We start from the raw sequence: 15,648 nt of genomic DNA, 5'->3' as shown, positions 1-15,648 counted from the left end.
ATTTCTATTCTCTTAACCCTCTACCCATCTTATGAATGCCGTGATCCTCTAGGGAGCCACTGCTAAAAAACGGTTATGAACAAATGTAGCAGAATTCGAGTGCTTCCAGAAACATTGGCGTAGCGGCGGGATTTCAAAACTCCCAATAGTCTACTCCTCGGCGAAAGGGATTGCCTTGTTCAGCAGAATGCCTCATTTAGGGGGAGTTTCAGTCGCATTAGCTTTTTTTACCCAGAGCGCAAAATACTGAAATGGTAACGCTTATTTGGATTTAAAACGAGACAATATCATGAACCCTCTTTATTCACACAATCCATACTTCTCAACAAACACATGCGCGAGTTTCAAATTATCTTTTGAACGGAATGATCGTTTCCATTTTTACAGCATCTTGTTTTCATTTTATTCCATTTTTGTTCACTTATGATATTAAAATATATGATAACAATCTCTCAGGTCTCTGCGCTGTATTTTGTCAGAATGAAGTAATTCTATTGTATAAAAGGGAACAAAACAGGAAAAACTCTTCACATACTATAACTCTAAACATTCACTTCTCTATGATCGTATTTAGAGCTATGGCGTAACCAAACATTGGTCACGTGACAATGTGATAAATTGTTCATTTTCCCGCGTAACTGCTGATGACGGACTAGTGAAAATCAAGATTGGCATACTGGATAAAATATTATGGGGGAAATGGATGACAGATTCAGAGAGAGAGAGAGGGGGGAGGGGGGGCATTGTATACAGATTGTATTCAAATAGAGTATAGTGTGATCCATCTCCACGTTTGTACTGAGCGGTACAAGTGTCACTCTGAAACAGTGATTACGTATAGCGGCAACGCTGCGACAGCCAAACAAGTAGTGGATTGAGAGGGATTTAGAAACCAAAATCGATTCTGCCTCGATGACGTTCGACATTCAGCAAGACGAAGGGAAATCCTGTACGAGAATCATATTTAGTTCATTTTTTTCCCTTCTCCATCGGGATAGATAGATGTTGAATAGATAGTACTCTATTCAATGTCTTAACGACAAAGCGCGCAGCCAAAGTCCGGTAAATCTGGGCTTTCGGATTAACCCCAAGCAAAGCGCTGTAGAAAGATGAAAACTGCTGCGCCTCACTGGGGATCGAATCTTTGATTAAATCATCAATAATGAATGGTGATATTATACCTAACACTGGCATAAAACGATGCCATGTTTAGCCTTTCACTTGAAATTAATATCAGCGCTACAAATCCAACTTAATGCCGCAAAAGAATGTTTAGTGTCGCCTGAAATGCATTTGCTATCATGACTAATTCCCTAAACGCTTTACCCTTGACAGCTCTGGGCGCCCGTATCGATGAATGATCCAAAAAAGCGTAGTTACCGCTGCTGCATAATATTAACTCAAAAATAAAAATAATCCACAATCTTATACTTTTTATTTTTTAGAAAATTGTCAATGTTAGGTTTTGTGTTACAATGTTGATTCGCAGTGTTCTTTATTTTGCCCGTCAATAGCATATAGAAACTCTCAATACCAGGCGATCCCAACTTTGTTAGTGTCAACCAATGGATGCAGTGGTTAATGATATAATCTTCGTAAAGTACAGGCATTCTTGTAGTTGTGCTCCAGATATCAAGCAAGGGAGCCAGATATTTAAAGGGATCAGTTGTGTAACTTTTGATAATATTTTCATTGTTTTGTTATAGAAAACATGCACTTTTCTTCTTCTTTGTGCGAAGTGATGTGTTGAAGTAAGATGTGCTATTATACACCCATTAACACAACGTCATGTGTACAGTAGACGATACTGTTGTTGGCTAGTCCGGACTTAAAATTCGGTTGTCAACAATAATATCGAATATTACACACAGGCTGTGTTGATCCGGTAAACGCTGTAGGGCAGTAGAGTAGAATCAGATTCTCAAGCTATAATGCAGAAGCAAAATGCAAAGTAATAATGGCAAATACTTCACAAAGATTACAGTTGCTTGAGCACTAACTTTCCTTGAACAGATCTGAAAGTTTTTCAGAATCCGTCGACTAAAATGTTCGATTTTGTGTTTTTACTGCGTTGTAGAGCCTGGTATGGCGGCACTCATGCCGCTCTTGCGGTATCTCGATATCTAGCCCAAACGTTAAGATGATGTAATCATGATGTCTGGGCGATACTCGAAGTTTCAAGATGTGTTTTTGAGTACCTGAAAAAATATGAGTGAACAACAGTATGAGTGAAGAAGTGACGTAGAGAAATAATGTATGCGTATCTTATTGGGCACTGTGCTGGTTGGCTCTCGAATTAATAAATTTATAAATTTCATTGTGAACCAACTACAGCATACAACAGAACAAAATAAATTGAAATTCTAAATGACAGAACAGAAATCATACATCCAACGACTCAGAGCAATTTTATCACAACCTATGGTGTTCCGACAAGCATTGTAATCATTGGCTAGGTTGCAATGCTTCCTGCGCCCGATATTTTTTTGAGATATCCATGGAGTTGACTCGCCCTGTGTTCAAGCTGATCGCCTGAAAAATTCATTCTCCAAAGACAGTACTATGCCATTCGTTTTATCATCTTTTTAAAATAAATATTCGCTAACGAGATCAGGTATTTTTTTCCTCGTGATATATCATGCAAAATTTCGAAGAAGCTAAAGGTTCACCATGCGAAATTATTTTGCCGAGTTATTGATTAAAGTATGGATGTAAAGAAAAACAACATTTTTTATGTGGTTGTGTAAACATATACAGACGTCACTATTGGTCTACATATCAGAGATACAATCATGGTGATGTTTTACAAAGTCGCATTAGTTTACCCGAAATCTGATCTTTTGGATTAATTTTCTTGTAAAAGTAGTGTTCGGCGGTTTGTTTCTAAATAACTACAAGATTTTAACATTTTGCGAACAGAGAAACCGTTTTAAGTTATCGTCAGTGACGTAGTCGAAAAAGGAGTGCCCCGTCACTGCGACCCCCACTAAAAATATTTGTGAACGCAGCCCTGATCCTGAGAAGATGACACACTGTGTCGAACTGTGTTGGCTCGACTATGGTGAGATACGAGTGCGTGTTTCATCATGTCAGAGGGACTGGGGGCAAAACCTTTAGCATCTTACGTTTTTGAGTTCGTGAACTGTGACTGTTTATGGTTCAGTGAAGAACTGAGAACAGAAGCATGAATACTCTTAAAATAGTTCGCAAAAGTCTGTGAATGCGCTGCAAAATTTCCAATTCACACAAAATTACACGGTTACGGGTTCAAAATGTCTCCTTAGGCTTGTACCGTGACTAATATGACCTACATTGACGACCTGACAGTAAAACCGTCTTGAAGAAGCACATCGTCATTGCAGTGGGTCCTAGTCGTCTCGTGAATTAATTCAAGTATACGTACAGTTATTTGTTGAAAGCGAAAGTTGCAGCAATAGAATGATGTGAAACACACACCAAATATGCAAATTTAAATTGAAGTTTTAACAATGGCAATATCCTGAACGTTCATTCTCTAGCTGTTTTCGTTTCTTGTAAAAACAATAACGCAAAACTTGTCTTGCATGACTGTCTGGACCCAGCTGTTGAGAAATTTTTCGAAAAATGCCATTCTTGTGTGACTGGTTTTTATCTGGGTTTGGAGTGACATCGTCCATGTGTATTTTATTGAGGGCGCCCTATTTTCAAACGACAGCCGGGAAAATTAGTTCTCCAGGCGAACACCTCCTCACACTGTCATTTTTGTGAACAGTGTTTTGATAAAAGGGGAAGTCGAAACTTCCAAAGTCAGACATTTCCAGAGTAAAATCAAACTAAGAGGTTATCTCTTGTTAAATAACATGTAAGTCACTGCCACAAGCAATGCCCCTGCAAAGTAAATATTTCTGTTTGCCCAGATAGAGAATTGTGAAAAGTTAAATTTAATACCAGCTGTACTCTACATCGACGTGTGTTCTTTTGTTTTCGCCGTCTATAGACAATTTACTCATTACGAAGAATCGTATGATGGTAAATATTTCTTTCTAGGAATTCATAGGCACGCAGTTCCATGAGTCAATGATCTGTCCTAGTATGAGAAGAAACTAAACCGTAACAAGCTTGTCGTCCTCTTCAGATAGAATTTGCCTGGCTACACAGGCGGAGGAAGCGATGGAGTCATGGACTTAGACAGACAGACAGACAGACAGACAGACAGGCAGGCAGGCAGGAAGACAGACAGACAGACACAGACAACATACAGACAGACAAACAAACAGACAGACGGATCCGTAGACGGATAGACAGAAAAACTCCAGGAAAAGAAAACGGACAAGTAAGGATTGTTACAATATTGAAACACATGCCACAAATGCAGCAGTATTTCTCGAACATCAAGGGTATCAAAATTTATCGTCTGAAACTTGTCTCTTTTGAAATATGCTGCTCACAGTAAAAAAAGAGGTTACTAGTTTCACTTCCTAATTTGGTGCAAGTACATTTACAACTTTGTCACATCGTAAAATATAATTGTTGGTATAATAAAAAGAAACAGTTATAATTTTTCCAACTTTCTATAGTTTGGTGGGACATTTTTCTCATAAATGAACAATATTTTAGATGTCCTTTGTTAACTGTGTCGATATATCCCACGTGCGGACATGCTGAATGAAAAGTTCACCGATATGCAAATTCTGCCTGCCACCTTTTCAATTAAAATTAGAATTAAAAGAACCCTTTCTGGAGAAAGGTCCCTTAATTGAGCATAGACGTAGTTTTTATTATTTTTGTCACCCATTAAATGTAGTTTTTTTTTGTCAAGTATCATGATCATGTGGGTATGCCCAATGCTAGTATTGACTATTGGATTTTAGTCTGGGACGAAACTTTTGCCCATTGTACACAATGGATTATAATTATGGAAAGAATTTTATTTTTCAGAGAAGGCCTCCACTAGCTTTTTGAAGTAACTTGACCCCCTTGGATTGTGGTGATTTGCAAATGTCTTTTCCCCGTATGAGACCTGCTTTCTTCCGTCTATACCGGGAAACATCTTTGTTTTTGTCAACCCTATATCCTGTGACGAGACTCTTTCAACGGAAAAATGCTCTTTAAAAAGGTATACAATCATTATGCAGGATGAAAATACCGCCGACATATTTATACGACATGAAATGTTCTTTTATTATAAATAAATGGTGAGCTCATACGTATTCCATGTTCACTTCCCAGATCTTTTCCAGTGGTTTAGGCTTATCATTGATGACACGTTTCAACGATTTTTTGGTCATAAATTGATAATTCTAGCCCTTTCTGTAAGGTCACTTGTTATCCCCCACCCCTGGATGCGCACGATGAACGCTCCCTAGTCGTCGAAACGCTCTGACACGCCTGGCTTGCTTTACCGTATACATGCATTAAATATATTGCAAAGTATTACTTGTACATCAACACACCATTAGCAAGCGGGTTTTTTTCTCTGGCTCGAAACCGTACTACCTATCAAAATGTAGGGAATTAAACCTGTCCGATTCCCTTGGTTAGTCAGCGTTGAAGCACCTAATTCGACACCGGGTAAATACCGTTGCGATTTCACAACAGCGCCTGCTAAATATCATGATTGAACTCCCTTCATCAGCCGTATAGCCTGCCTAAATAAAAATATGCTTTTTTTGCGAGTAGCCAGATGATATGTCCCCTAATCGAGTTTACATTGCAAGAAATTAGGGTTCATTCCCGCCGTCCAGCTGAAGCCACCGCTCTTTATCAAAACACACCATCTTCGTCCCTTATTTTGATAACAAGATGGAAGCTGATGTTATTGCAAAATCTAAGACTTGTGTGTCAACATTTCGTATTTATTTATTATTCTTCCTGATAAGAGGTTGGGGCCACCCCCTGGTGATGTCCGACATCCGGGGATGTCTGCGGTGCGGCAAGAGCGAAGTGTGCGGTACGGCTTCGACAGGGAGTCGATGATGGATCCGAGAAATTGAGCCGACACTGATGTCAAATATGGGCCATTGTTAAATGTTTGCTAAATCATCAATTACATCTAGAGTGGTAGACGCGATGTAAGTCAACCGTATACACATGGCCCGCGACACAACATACGAGACGTAATGCATATATATTTCGCTTCTTATCCAGTGTCGTCAACCCACGTGAACTGTTATCTGAAGGCTGCGGTATTGACAAGAGCCGATATCCGCCTTTGTGGAATAGGTCGAGTATTCATATAGCGTTTACAGGATAAGGGAGATAGCAGTCTAGTCTGGATGAAAATCTCGGAGTAGTATATCGCGCGAAATAAAATCAGATCGGTTTTCCTTCTCATTTAATTATCTTCTGGTCATCTGAGTCAGAAAAAAAGGAGAGAAACAAAAGATGACATCGCGCTAAGTATTGATCGTCAATCGACTTTACTAATCCAAGATAAGCAAACGCAGACGATGGCCATATTCCTCTCTTCCGAAAAATTCACGCCGTATTTTCTGCTTCTCTTGGTGCTCAATACGGTCTATTGACCAAATCAGTCGCGTTGAGTAGCATTATTCCGCATTAATTCGTCATTTTGTTTGGGTAGATCAAGATCGGTTAGCTCGCCAGGTGCAGCCATCTTGAAATAGAGGCCAGTCTGTCTTCGCTCGCTTCAATGTTGCGCTCGGGAGCCCGCGATCCGATTACGCCGAAAATTTATCGGCGCCTCGCGTTTGTTGAAAAAAAAATCGCGAAAGTGCTAGTTTTGAGCATCGACTTGCCTGAGCTGGCTAAAAGAAATTCTCATAGCACATCAGACTGACATGTCGGTTGAGGCGAGTGTTAATCACGCTAACAGTGTATATTTCTCTCTATAATGTGCTCTTTATTTTCTCTTTACTGAACAATGTACGTATCCACATGAGACAGGTAGCTCTCCTCTGAAATGCTAGGGCAACAGTCAGCTTCTCCGTATAAATCAGCGTACTCCTAAATTGCTCATTGAACAGAGAAGGAAAGGAACATATGTCACGGTGTCCAGTACAATATCGTCTCATCTTCACTATCTGAAACTTGAAAGGGACAAAATCTCGTGTGTCCATTTTCTGAACACGAAAGTACGGAAACTAATGAATTCGGAAGTTCTCGTCACAGTTTTGCCACTTATAAGATATAATGGTGATAAAAACGCCCTTTCTCTGTCGGGCCATCTTCATTCTAGGCCCTGCGTGACGGAAATGCAGCTGGAAATGGCTGTATGGCCAAGGGGAATATTAAAAGATATTTTGACTCAAAAACATGGGTCGTGAAATTCGACGATGAAAACCACTTGCGGAATGAAATCCACTGGTTTGAAAAGGGCTGAAATATTATTGTTAGTAGATTGTTTTAAAGACCAAATTGCAAAAAAAAGGGGAAAAGCTCGAACACGCAGTGACTATGCAGACATCACTTAACACGTCACCAGGGAAATGAATTAGTGACAGTGAACTGACAGTTGTGTTTTTCAAACCCTGTTTTCTCTATACGCATTTCGCCTTTTACATTACCTACACCACTTTGTCGAGGATACAGACGATGGACAAAACAAGAGGCAAATTGGAAAACCATCATCGCTCAATTGTCGTCCGATGTTTAAGGGCCGGTGGGAGAGAATTTCTCTATTAACTACTCCATGCTTTTAACATATGCCCACGGAACACCTCAATTAATGCACGCCTATTAAAAAACGCTACACTGGCGGCGAAATGAAACAAGGTATTTCGGGTACAGGCTGTGTTCGTGCCAAAGGCCAAACTAATCTTGCAAGAAGTCGACGCGCCTGCCTCTGAAAACGCCGCCTAGCCATTCCTACCCAATCTACTGTATAAATCTCCTGTGACTAGGTGATCCGTGTACAAATAAATGAACGTTAGCTGCCGTTATTACCACTGTTGATTACGGGGGTTAGAGGTGGGATGAACCGGGCTCCTCTACATGGCATCCACAAAACACCGGAATAAAAAGAAGATAAAACAAATTCGGCAGAACGAATCGACTGGAAAATGACATGGTTTATGGAGGTCACGGCAGTCATTCCAACCGAGTCTGTAATGTCGTGTCGCCAATAAAAGTAAACTTCGAGTTATACTCGCAATTTCTTTAAACTTCAGCCAGTGCCAAGCTTTTTTTTTCTCTCTCTCTCTGAAGTTCCCTGGGGGTATATAAATGAAACAAAAACATAAATAAATGCAATGGCAGTCACCCAGCTTTGCAAGTATAAGGCAAGAGCGTCCCGGGTGGGGATTTAGATATATTTATCGCATCGCATCAAAATCATCAATTTACTTTGAATTTATCTGTATTTACTAGGCATTCAAACACTCGTCTAAATCCCGCAGTCGCTAATATGGAAAAGAGATGGGAAAATAGACTTGGAAAAGAAATGGGAAAAAATAGATGAAGTGAACTGATAATCCCCCTGTCACGTTTATTGTCCCCTACGATCACGCAGAACAGGTTATCATTCAACGAGGATATTTTTGCCTCCTCCATTATTTTGTTCCGTGCTCATGTGTCAACGTGTGTAGTCTAGTGACTGGCCTTGGGTTCAAACTCAAAACGACGCAGTTTTGAGTTCAAACCCATACCTGGAGACTGGTCGATAAACGTCGAAGAGTTGACTGTTAAACAAGCGAAATTGAAATTAATCCCATGCAAATATCGTACCCCTTTGTTCTTGTGACGCTAAGAGTGAATATCCAATTAGGCCAAAAAAACGATCAAAAAATTTTGATCATTTAGGAAAATCACGTCTCAGCGGTACTCAGGGGCGATTGTGAACTGCGAGCGTTCAGCTTCAAAACAGAAATGCGCCAACATTACTCGAATAATTGACATATTTCTCATTACGAAATCCTACATCAGTGCCAGAATGTCTGTTTCAGCTAATACACCAAATCGGAGTAATTAATGAAAATATCTTTTGGGTCGTTGAACGAGATATTGGCTGGCGAGCAACTGACAATAAACACAGCTGCGGCGCTTGAACCGTTTGGCCGAGAGAACCAACTTCACTTGTGTTGCACTAAATTGCAAGCGCCTCGAGCGTTGTGCAATGAAATTAAGAGTTAGCAATTTCCAAGCCGAAGACTGTCGTTTCTGGTTACATCGTCCACAGGAATTCCGATTTAATAGTCACTTTCAGTGAAGGTTTCGAGTGCGCTGTCACGATGCGGGACGAGGCAGCGACAGGAAATTGACAATCGTATTTGCATGTGCGTAGATTTCATTTCAATGTCGTGCCACACAGTCGACAGAGCGAGCCGTTTGCGCAGCCACTCCCACCTGACTTACCTTGCGCGTTCTTCGACCTTTTTGTCAGGGGAGATCACAAAAATGCCCTCCATCAGTGAAAAGTTACTCAGCAATTAGCGCCCAGGGTGTGTGTTGCGCAACCGACGACGCTAAGGCTGCAGCCAGTGACGGACTATAAACTCGGCGTATATTTGCACAGAGCTGTACCGGTGTTAATTTCCACATTGAAATGAGCAACGGTTGGAATCGTCGAAGATGTGTCTCTTATCAGCGGTCGAGCTGGGAGAGGGTATTATCTTATCTTGCCTCCATAATGGCTCATACCGCTTTTTTATCAGACTTTACCCAACATACACAGTGTACACACTGTAGCATATGTCTTGTGTCTCGTGTACTTTTTTTTTTATTTTAACGTTTAAATTCACTCGAGACGTTATATGATAGGGACATTTGTATGATCTTATTACGTACGCTCTGGTAAAAAGTGAATATGAAAAAGTCAGTGTGATGAATAAATCCTCTACCATATCTTATCAGCGAAATATCGACAGAAACACCGGCAGTCCAGCATCAGAAACGCCATTTACAGTAAAGAGGAACTAAGTCCAATTAATGAACGATATTATGAAAGAGAATATGACTTTACTGGACCATGGTCTCCCATATATAGTCTACCATTTAAGATAGCCATAGACACAAAAACACGTGAATTCCAGTTCAAACTTCTTCATCATATTCTGTACACAAACTACGATCTATCTAGAAGAGGCATGGACCAATCACCGCTCTGTTCATTCTGCCAAAACAGCAACGAGACACTAGATCATCTTTTCTACACCTGTAAATTCACTGAGACCTTCTGGAACGAGTTTCACACATTTTTCGAGGCATCTCTCAGTTTGTTCACGAGACATAACTTAAATGAAGTGCTCTTTGGCGTTGACGGTTACTCTGACATTCATAATCACTTGCTACTGTTAGCCAAAAGACACATCTATGCCATGAAAATGAAACAGAGTAAACCACACTTTGCAGCTTTTATGTTGCAAGTGAAATTCAACTACCATCTAGAGTACGAAATAGCTCTGGAAAAAGACAAATTAGAGAGACATTGCAACAAATGGATTTCAATATTACACAAAATTGTGGATAATTAAGCACTGTACTTCATTTTATCTTAAGTTCATGTTACTAAAAAATGTTACCAATAAAACAATTTTAAATACAAAAAAAAACATCGGCAGTCCAATACTGAAGTATACTAACATTATATATATATATATATATATATATATATATATATATATATATATATATATATATATATATATATATATATATATATTGAATTTCGCGGTGGAAAAAAGTTTTCAATATTTTGATCGATTGGATGTAGATCTTTGCATTTGGCGCGATGGGATGTGTACTTGCGTTTTATGTTTTTGTTTTTTTTTCTGGTTGTCCTGTTTTGCTCGGACTTTGCCCTGTTATTTTTTTGCTTTGTGTTTTCCAGTTGTTCTTGGCTTTTTGCTGTTTTTCTCGCTTTCATACTGTTTGTCTTCTGTAATTTTTTTCGCAATTTATCTCTCTTTGCCGGGTGCTCGGCTAACTCGAGCGGCCGTGTTGCTATATTTTGCGCGAAGCAGTGCACGGCTCAATTTCGTCCACGTTCGGGTCGCCCGCGATGAAACCACGATCAATTGTCAAATCGCATGACTTTAAAGCATCCAAATATGGGTGTTAGTCGATTCGACAGAACTGTGCGAGAGTTTTCAATTCCCGGTGTGAGGGTCCTGGTAAATTCCATACCGGGGAGATATGTCACAATCGATCGTCCACCCTGTAGCTTGACGAGGTGTTCTGTGAAAGCAAAAACACACCACAGCCTAATGGACAAACAGAAAAACAGTGCCACCAGGCAAGTTTGTCTGCCTCCTCTTGATAATAACGTTCTTTGTGTGTGTTTTCACGGCTCGTCTAGACGGTATGAAACACTGGCTAAAACGGTCTCTAAATATGTTCACTGGTCATGGGACCGTGGCTAACACCACCTGTTATGATCCATAACAATGGGCATACCGATGACAACAATGCTATACCTGTGCAACTCAAATCTATTATCAGCATTTCTGCTGTGGATACTGCCCGATTCCCATGTTAAATTTTAGGTTGAGTTTCATTCTTTCCAGACAATATCCCCCCTTGTTATAAAATGCTATAGTTCTGATAAGATCGCCCAGTCCGAGGACTTTTTTAATTCGAGCGTAATTTTATCTCAAGCAGTCTGGGTTTGTTTTGGTATTTCTTAAGATTCCAATTTATACGAACATCCAAAATTATTATTATTACGACACATCAAATAAGATACCAAGCGGCATAAATGGCAAGCCCTACCTCCCCCCCCCCTCAGACACATACACACACAAATTTCGTTAAAGACGTTTGACAGAAACGTTTCCTACAAAGTTAAAGAATATTGATATGCAAATTGGAAGCACTACAGGCAGAGATCTAGGCAACTTGTGAAAATTATACGTGATACGAAGAAATTAATATCAACCGTGATATCACATTACACAGGCACGCTGCAATTGTGTAACGTGGTTTTCCGAACAAAGGGTACAAATGTGTGTATTATGTTGAGTAACGTGGATCGTGTAGATATCAGGAAAATGCGCGCTCGTATTGTGACACTGTCATAACGTAACAGTATCAGCGTCCATCTATAGGTGATATATTTCCAATACATGTATTCACGCTGCTCGTACTCTGACCTCGAGAGGTTTATCTCGATCACTTCTGGCCCTCCAGTAGTTATCACACGGTGTCGTCTGAGATGAGCATCGATTATGTGTCGACACCTCAGTGTGGAAACATGGTTCCATTTGTTTGTATTTTTGTTTGCGTTTTCTTTGTAGCAGATTGACGGTCAGCAAGATAAGCAGAAGGACAGATGCCGGAAAAAAGCAACAACAACAACAACAACAACAACAACAACAACAACAACAACAAACACGAGTGTCGTAAACAGAGTCGATGACTTTTCAATCCTCTCTTTGTCTACTTTCACGGACCGTGACAGATACTTCGAATCGAAATCAGTGAAGGAAGGTCACGAGGGAAGGTCGTTGGTTGGAGGGCACATCAGCAAAGTGGGACAAAGTTTTAGGGCTCGTAATATGTATTACAATATACTGTATGCACACTGGGGGAATTCGAGTATACCGCGAGGAGGGAGGTCGAATTAAATAGATTGAGGACAGAGGGAAGACTTGGTGGGACACTGGGGAAAATGCATCCAGAGACAACGATATATACAAAACGCCAGATGTTATCCAACCCGAGGACAAACTCGCTAACTTGGCCAGGGAGCTGGTAATCAATATAAAAGATTGCAAATATGAATGCCTCCGATTTCATCCTCATCGTAATTATGTGATTCCGGAATCTATTTCTCCGCATCTCGTGAATACCGAAATGAAATTGGTGCGTTACAGGCAACAGAAACCCATCCCCCTTTGTCCGAGACTAACAAAACCGTCATAAAATATTCATTGCGCAGTCAACTTTTCTCTGAGTATTTGTTAGGTCTTTGGTCGAGATATTTGGGTGTAATTTTAGTAATTCAGGGGGAGTATTAAAATGGAAGCGATCTTATTACCAAGAGATGAAAGCAGCCCGCCAAAGTTGGATGTTCAACACAGTTCATTCATAGCGATTTCGATTTCATAAAAACATGAAAAAAGATATTGATTTCATTTCATGAAAATGAGAAATGCGCACTCCAGATTCCCCCTTTCTCCAAAGTCACGATGGATGCGGTGAAATTGATAACCGCACGATATGGGCGATGCAAATCCAAACCGATTGGATTCGCGTAGTGCACTCTTTTGTTGGGCATTCATGTCAGTTTCATTTGCAGATTTCATGACCGTTTCCAAACAATAAAAAGCGTTCCGAAGCGATGGCTATTTGGGACGTCGTAAATCCAAATATACAGCTAAAAAGTCATGATCCTCTGGGAAATTGTCATGTAATTTTTCCCGATGCGATCTCATGGGTGCCTTCAATCCGTTTTTCCGAGACACTTCTAGGATGACAAACTGCCGGCCTAACAGATAGGTCAAAATTAAAGAAATATATTAATTATATAATGATAGGTCCGTTTTGTTCAGTGCGACTATTCTGTTTAAAAAGGTCACTCCCCGCGGACCAGCACATTTACAATCATATCTCACATTACTTGGAAATAGAAACTCATATCAATAAATATTTCACTGATTGAATTTAATTAAATCCCTGCCTGATACAAGAGGCTTGTCAATATCATCACGTTGATTGCAAATGTGTTCATTTTCTCGTAATGATCCCTGGCAGATTTCGCGGTACGCGTCGTGGGGATTCCGAACGCGGGTTTGATATGCTGACTTCTCCTATTTGACTCGGCTGATTTGAAAGGGCATCGCACGGTGTGGCACGAAACCGACCAGGGCCCAACACGATGTCCTGACATCTGTACTGGTAGAAAACAATATCGGACGGGGCATCAGAATCGACAGAGTGTACAAATTATGAAAAAACAGAGGTGAACACCTGACAAGCGTGTCCGTGATTGGGGATGATTGAAGATTCCCCCTGGCCCACATTGAAACTCGTCTGTTCCTGCCTAATTAGCCGTGATAGCCACAAAAAGCGATAAACCAGCCAGGGTTGGTGAAAGTCGAATTCGAATTTGAATTTGAATGCGATAAAAAGTAATTAATTCTCATTTCTACCAATCCAGAAATGACGCACACGATTACACGATGACTGCAACACCATTTGCGCGTGTTTCGGTTCCCCTATCGACTGTTTATTATGTTATTTACGTTCCGGCGTCGGTTTTTCCATCTAACATGTAAACAACTCTTTAACTTTCGCGTGCTATCACTGAAACTTGGAAGCAGCGGGCTCAAATCGGTTTCGAAAATCCTCACTAAATTATAGACTTCTCCAGGACCACATCTTGAGTGGGAAGCCCAAATGTGGATGTTTACAGTTCCAATGGAAACATTACTTTAAATTAATGGTGTGTAGCATTTCCCCTTGGACACAAAAACAGCACGAAAAAGAAAATAACCACTGAAATTTACGACGCTGTGTACAAAATTTCATGAAAGGGAAGTTCTGATCCGGAAGATTCGAGTATTTGAATCTTCTTATCAATCAATATTCCACATCAATTGCAATCGAGATGGAAATAGCAAGTCTACAGGTCGTAGCTTATGGAAAAGAGAGTCGGGAGATGCGCGTAGTGGATTCGGAAATTACCGAAATCCGAAACCAACGGTGCTCTGAAACTTGTTAAAATGATCGATTATCTGCCTCTTTCCTATCATGTGAACACGACCAACAACAGTAAAGAAAACAATGTTAATGACCGCAAATGTAACAATAGATTAGCGTTACGGCATTAAAGTTAGTATTAATAACAGCTACTGCGCTTAACCGTTTGCCTTGTCCAATTCACTTGTAAAGTGTCACGCTGAAGGAAAAAAAATACGCATTTTAATTTACTCTGTGGCTCGGAGACGGGGGGAGAGATGGCTTTGTCATTAAAGTTTGGCTGCGTATTGACAGAAGTTGGCCAGAGGCAGGGACTTTACTGACATGATTGACACCTAGTGGCATTTTCAGACGAGTCGCTTCGGATGATTTCTGTAATCCTAGAGCCAAATCCCTGGCGATGCTTATCTGGGCTATCAAATGGCTTAGATGCAGATTATATGACCTTCTTGCTGGCTGTTAGTTCGTATCTCTCCATCGCTATTCTGGGATGATATTAGAAGGCTGATAACCATAGATACGATCTCTGACGAACCAAATTGCACATCGCATTGCGAAGGATAAATGAATGAAATGAGTGAATCAGAAGTCCACCTTGTGCGATAAACATCATGAGGGCGCACATCGGACTGAGCCGCAATCGGAGAAATTATCTGCAGAGGGCGCTCTCGATGCCATGAATTTTCATCCGTTTGCCCCTGGTCTTGTTTGTTGCTGTTTACTAGCAATGCGATGGTTACTAACAGGGACAGGTGGAAGGCAGCGATTAAATGCTTACTTTGACCGCAGGATGAAAACAAGCTTCAAATGAAAATTTTGTGAAATTGAATGTACGAATGAAACATAATTACATAGCTCATTTACAAAAACAATTAATCATTTGTCAAAAACTTAACCAGAAACTTGAGCGTTGGCCAGCTAATTTATAAGTCTAAAACGTTTAATTCACCTCAGCAATTTGCACGTTTGCTTCACAGAAATGGATTTATAGGAACTGCCTGCATGCACTTCTATAGATATATTAAACACGGTCAGTTCACAAGAGTTGAAGACTGACAGAGACAAAGCTGT

Source organism: Ptychodera flava, chromosome 6, assembly GCF_041260155.1.
Source record: "Ptychodera flava strain L36383 chromosome 6, AS_Pfla_20210202, whole genome shotgun sequence".
NCBI lineage: Eukaryota > Metazoa > Hemichordata > Enteropneusta > Ptychoderidae > Ptychodera > Ptychodera flava.
The sequence above is the reverse complement of the archived record's forward strand: the minus strand, read 5'-3'. Positions refer to the sequence as shown.